This window comes from Cervus canadensis, chromosome 28, assembly GCF_019320065.1.
Source record: "Cervus canadensis isolate Bull #8, Minnesota chromosome 28, ASM1932006v1, whole genome shotgun sequence".
NCBI lineage: Eukaryota > Metazoa > Chordata > Mammalia > Artiodactyla > Cervidae > Cervus > Cervus canadensis.
The window spans coordinates 21,967,441-21,974,162 of record NC_057413.1 but is presented as its reverse complement, the minus strand read 5'-3'; the positions used below and the strand labels follow the sequence as shown (position 1 = coordinate 21,974,162).

Below are 6,722 nucleotides of genomic sequence, written 5' to 3'. Positions count from 1 at the left end.
ACAACTGAAAACAACTTTTTTTCCCTTTGTTGACCAATAGTGAATACGGTTTATGGCTGGACCTTCTGTGCGCTCCTTCAACCTACACTCGTAGAGACATAATCAGGTAGATTTAATAAATACTTATTAAATAATACCTTCCATAGAGTCCCTGTACTTTCCCTTAATAGTCTTAGAATTTATCATGACTAATCACGTAGATTTGTTATTTGATTAGATGTTTCCTTCTCTAGCAATATAGCTTCAATAGGGCAGAGCCTGTACGTACTGTTTTTTTCTCGTAACTCTGTATCAAGCCCTTAGCATAGAGCCTTGCAGGTAGTGGCCACTTAATAAAGAGCTGTGAGAAATAAATTACAGGCATATTCTGTTCAGGATATATGTTACGGAACAGAGACTCTTGCAGTGGAGTGTGTGGGGGAGAGGAGGATTCACAAATATATATACAAATGATTTCAGCATGACAAGTCCTCTGGCAAGGAAATGCTTATGTAACTATAGTGGCAGATACAAAGTATACCACATTCTTGGCCAGAAATTGTTGGCTTCAGGAGTCTTGAAAGATAAGACTTGGCCAAGAGTTGTCCTTGAGGACCAATTTGGCCTTGCAGGATGAGTGATTGTTCTCACATTTCCACCATAGTTCTAGGCGCTAGTGGAGTACGAAGCCCAAAGTGCCCAGCAGTGATTTCCTCAGGCTCGTGGCGGGACTATGTTGGCCAACAGGCCTAAGGCAAGAGTTGCGGGTCTGAGATGCATTAGTTGGTTTTATTGAATTTACCCTTGGCAAAGATCCACAGAAAAATGAGGTCGTTTGTCAGTGGATGGGACAGCCCCAGCCTCTCAGTGACACTGAGATATGGATAGTGGACACAGTGTATTTTATAATTCTGCTGGAGACTGGATGGGTTAGTTCTAACATTGTGGACTTCCAGGCTTCAGAACTGCCTCTCTCTGGTGCAGAAAATCACTGTGCTTGTTGGAGCAAATCGCTGAGCATTTTTCAGAATTGTTCACAGTCACACCTGCCAAAATCTGCCCTCCTGTTTTTCAGCAACAAAAACATAGTCCTTGCTCTCTTTCAGAGGTTTACTTTCAGCATTCAGAGCGCATATTAGGCAGATGAACATTCCTTGCCAGGCCTGTCTACGAATCAGCTTAGGTTGCTCCGTTGACTTTCTGGTGTTTCCTAGCATTTGGAGCAAGGTCACATCTCCCACTGTGCCCCTCCTGCCTCTCAACCCTGCTCTTTCCTGCCCTGACTAGTGTGGAGGGCATGGGCACAATTCCTCAGCTTCCATCCCACCCTTTCCTCTTGTTGCAGGTTCCTTGGCTTCACCTGGTTTACCTCCCCATGGAGGCCGCTTCTCTACCATTGGAACAAGTCTTGTTCTGTCCCAGTCAAGGTGTTCCCGGGGCCTCTGGAGCACTGGAGATCTCCTGGGAAATACCCAGGGCAGTGATAGTGCCCTGCCTCTTCCCCAAATTCCTCTGGGTCCAGCTGTGTTGGCAAGAAGGGAGGGTAGGATAACCTGCACTTTCCAAAACCTTGGGAAGGTCTCAAGCAATGAACATTTGAAAAATTTGCACCCATGACATTTTGCCATAATCAAGTTTCGATTCCAAAAAGGGAGACTGATACACCGGCTGCCACATCCAAAGAGGCAGCAGGCGTGCAAATGATCCACTTCCCACCCAGGCAAGCACTGAGGAAATTGTGTGTTGGATATAACTCAGGAAGTGTGTCGGGGCCCCAATGTGGAAAGAATGGACACATTGGTGGCTCTTATTCCAATCCGTGGAGAATGGTGGTGCCAAGCCATTTTTAGTGGTAGAGTGATTTTTCTGGTGAACTGCAATAAGGAACAAGCCTCAGATGTGATAATTATTACACCATTGCCTAACAGTCAATGTTCCCAAATTCTTAGAGGACCATGCTCCCAGACTTGAGCAGTGCCAGGTCTAAATGCCTTTAGGGGTTCCACCTGTGGACTGCACTGACCAGCTCAGAAGGTGCTGACCTTTGTGTTTTTGAATCCAGTTTGTGATGAGTGTCAGGGATTCCAATTACTCCCCACAAAAGAGGAATTCTTTGTAATTTTGGTCAAAAACTGAGTGATTTAGACCTTGTCCCTTGTTCCTGATCTATTGGAGGCTGAATAGTTGAGTGAAGTGTTGCGGCGGGTGGTCCCTTCCTTCTTTCTTTCCTTTGTCCCTTGTTCTGATTGGTAGTAGAGCTTGTTCTCATGCATGAGATCTTGGGTTTGATCTCTGGTGCGTCCAGCTGTGTCCCACTGCAAAATAGCCTTTACCTGCAGATGTGTTTTATTTAGGCTTTTTGCTTTTCTTAACCTGTTCTTACTCATCTTATCTTTCTCTCTCCTTCTCTTTCTATAGCTAGTGGCTATATTCTCTAATGTTCAGAGGCTTTCAAGTATCAAGAGAAATTTTCTGCTGTTTGTAATTAGTATATGACTCATTCATTTTTAAAAATTAATACTTTGGGATATTCACATACTATTTTCACAATATATAAGAAGCTAAGTTTAAAAATTTAGATACCCCATACACATTTAAACATTCAGCATCTAGCTATAAAAATTCATGCCTAATATGTTAAATTATTTCATCTGTAAATGTTTTTTAAATTTTTCTCTCATTTTATTACAATGAAGTTTAACAATACAGAAAGGTCACACGACCTTTGTGGATCTATTTTATCTTTAAATGTTGGAAACAACTTACTACTGCATTATTGTCATAGTATAGTAATGAAGCATTCATCAGTACCTCACACCAGTAGTTCTCGAACTTTGGCATACATCAAAATCACCTCTAGGGTTTTTAACACAGATTATTAACTCTGGACCCACATTCTGAGAGTTCCTGACTCATGGGTCTGTAGTGAGGCCTTCGAATTTTTATTCTTAGCAAAATCCCAGAAGATACTGATACAAAGACCACACTTTGAGAACCACTGTCTCACAATGAAATCTGTTTCTAAAGAGTTGTAGCCTAGATTTACATTTGAATCTTCAGCATCTCTCTTACAATTTTTTATTACACAGGATATAGGTAGGTTTCCTTACCCAATCTACTGAGTAGGATTTTCCTTCTTGGACCAGGCTGAGATTTATATGCATACTGACCGTGGATAATTCCAAGGCTAGAACCTGAGATTGAAAGCAGCCTGCAGAGTGGCTGTCTCCCAGTTCTTCCCCAGATGAAAGCTTGGCTTTGTTCTTTGTTGTGTTGTTGCTCTTTAGTCGCTATGTCATGTCTGACTTTTTTACAATCCCATGACTGTAGCCCTCCAGGCTCCACTGCCCACGGGATTTCCCAGTAGTGGGTTGCTATTTCCTTTTCCTTTGTACTATAACAAGAAATGTCCCAGTGGTTTGCTGTAGTCATCTATGGTTCTTTTTTTGTTTGTTTGTTTTAATCAGTCTTTCCAAAGAAAGTCATCTGAATGACTTTTGTGCACGGTCCTGCTGGGGTAAAAGCCAGTTTACAGCTGCTTGTTTTAAACTGGGCCTTGTCAGGTTCAAGAGAATCTGAAGGCTTTAATGACATTGATTTACATAAGACATTCTCTTTCTGACATTCAAGGCTTCTAAAATACTTGCACAACAAAGTTAAATACATGTATATTTTTATAATGCGGAAAGTTGACCGTATATGTTAATAAAGAAAAGTACGTGGCGGCCATACCAAGTTCACAGGTTTGGGGATGTAGCTCAGTGGTAGAGCGCCTGCTTTGCATGCATGAGGCCCCGGGTTCGGTCCCCGGCATCTCCAATCTCTTACTGAGTACTCACTCAGCGATGTTTTTACACGTTGGAGAAACAGACAAAGTCGTTCTTCACACTTTGGATATTTCTGAGCAATTTAAAGTTTAAGCAATACTCTGCTGAAAAAAATTTACCTTGCTTCAATTGCCAAGTCCCATCGGAATGATCCTATAACCCTCTTTTGGAGGAGGTGAGAAGTGTGAGGGGTCAGAGAGCAAATCAGCCTGAGACAAAGAATAGATTGGTTTCCACTCCCGTCTTTTTTCCCCAAAAAACTCTTTGACCTTTGTCACAAGACCTTCTGTCTTACTAGGTCATAAACAAACATTTTATTTCTCATTCCATTTTAGAAGAGATCATAAAAGTACACTACTGGTATCAGTTCAGTTCAGTCGCTCAGTCGTGTCCGATTCTTTGTGACCCCATGGGACTGCAGCACGCAAGGCTTCCTGGTCCATCACCATCTCCTGGAGCTTGCTCAAACTCATGTCCATTGAGTCGGTGATGCCATCCAACCCTCTCATCCTCTGTCATCCCATTCTCCTCCCGCCTTCAATCTTTCCCAGCATCAGGGTCTTTTCAAATGAATTGGTTCTTCACATCAGGTGGCCTAAGTATTGGCGTTTCAGCTTCAGCATCAGTCCTTCCAATGAATATTCAGGGTTGATTTCCTTTAGGATTGACTGGTTGGATCTCCTTGCAGTCCAAGGGACTCTCAAGAGTCTCCTCCACACCACAGTTCAAAAGCATCAATTCTTCGGCGCTCAGCTTTCTTTATTGTCCAACTCTCACATCCATACACAACTACTGGAAAAACCACAACTTTGACTAGATGGACCTTTGTTAGCAAAATAATGTCTCTGATTTTTAATATGCTGTCTAGGTTGGTCATAACTTTTCTTCCAAGGAGCAAGAGTCTTTTAATTTCATGGTTGCAGTCACCATCTGCAGTGATTTTTAAGCCCCCGCCCCCAAAAAAGCCTGTCACTGTTTCCACTGTTTCCCCATCTATTTGCCATGAAATGATGGGACCAGATGCCATGATCTTAGTTTTCTGAATGTTGAGTTTTAAGCCAACTTTTTCACTCTCTTCTTTCATTTTCATCAAGAGGCTCTTTAGTTCTTCTATGAATTAAGCAGGGCAAAGACTAATAGAGTTTTGCCAAGAGAACGCACTGGTCATAGCAAACACTCTTCCAACAACACAAGAGAAGACTCTATACATGGATGTCAACAGATGGTCAATACTGAAATCAGATTGATTATATTCTTGGCAGCCAAAGATGGAGAAACTCTATACAGTCAGCAAAAACAAGACTGAGAGCTGACTGTGGCTCAGATCATGAACTCCTTATTGCCAAATTCAGACTTAAACTGAAGAAAGTAGGGAAAACCACTAGATCATTCAGGTATGACCTAAATCAAATCCCTTACAATTATACAGTGGAAGTGAGAAATAGATTCAAGGGATTAGATCTGATAGAGTTCCTGAAGAACTCTGGGCCAAGGCTCATGATATTGTACAGGAGGCAGGGATCAAGACCATCCCCAAGAAATAGAAATGCAAAAAGACAAAACGGTTGTCTGAGGAGGCCTTACAAATAGCGGTGAAGAGAAGCAAAAGGCAAAGGAGAAAAGGAAAGATATACCCATTTGAATGCGGAATTCCAAAGAATAGCAAGGAGAGATAAGAAAGCCTTCCTTCGATCAATGCAAAAGAAATAGAGGAAAACAATAGAAAGAGAAAGACTAGAGATCTCTTCAAGAAAATGAGAGATACTAAGGGAACATTTCATGCAAAGATGAGCACAACGAAGTACAGAAATGGCATGGACCTAACAGAAGCAGAAGATATTAAGAAGAGGTGGCAAGAATACACAGAAGAACTATGCAAAAAAGATCTTCATGACCCAGATAATCATGATGGTGTGATCACTCACCTAGAGCCAAACATCCTGGAATTCGAAGTCAAGTGGGCCTCAGTAAGCGTCACTATGAACTAACTAATGGAGGTGATGGAATTCCAGTTGAGCTATTTCATCTCCTAAAAGATGATGCGGTGAAAGTGCTGCACTCAATATGCCAGCAAATTTGGAAAACTCAGCAGTGGCCACAGGACTGGAAAAGGTCAGTTTTCATTCCAATCCCAAAGAAAGGCAGTCCCAAAGAATGCTCAAACTACTGCACAATGGTACTCATCTCACACACTAGCAAAGTAATCCTCAAAATTCTCCAAGCTAGGCTTGAACAGTATGTGAACTGTGAACTTCCAGATGTTCAAGCTGGATTTAGAAAAGGCAGAGAAACCAGAGATCAAATTGCCAATATCTGTTGGATCATAGAAAAACCAAGAGAGTTTCAGAAAAACATCTATTTCTGCTTTATTGACTATGCCAAAGCCTTTGTGTGGATGACAACAAACTATGGAAAATTCTTCAAGAGATGCAAATACCAGACCACCTGACCTGTCTCCTGAGAAATCTGTATGCAGGTCAGGAAGCACCAGTTAGAATTGGACCTGGGACAACATGCTGGTTCCAAATCAGGAAAGAAGAGAAATACGTCAAGGCTGTGTATTGTCACCCTGCTTATTTAACTTCAATGCAAAGTACATCATGAGAAACACCGGGCTGGATGAAGCACAAGCTGGAATCAAGATTGCCGGGAGAAATATCAATAACCTCAGATATGCAGATGACACCACCCTTACGGCAGAAAGCAATAACTAAAGAACACCTAAGTAGTAGATTCACATGACAGACCATTAGTAGAGAGCCTGAGAGTCATTGAGAATATAGGTGCAATGAGAACAGGTTGTGGAAATAAAAAGTTCCAACCAGTGAAGTTGAGCTACGATTAAAGACGGTATCAGACTAAAAATTCTAATTTATTGTTAAAACTAAGGATTCAATTTTGAGATGAAAAACCAAC

General features: G+C 41.7%; 1 non-coding gene across 1 annotated transcript; it reads left to right on the top strand.

The window, feature by feature from the left end:
- Window positions 1-3,726: 3,726 nt before the first annotated feature.
- TRNAA-UGC lies at window positions 3,727-3,798 on the top strand. Its single transcript has one exon. It is a non-coding gene; the product is annotated as a tRNA-Ala (tRNA).
- The last annotated feature ends 2,924 nt before the right edge of the window (window positions 3,799-6,722 follow it).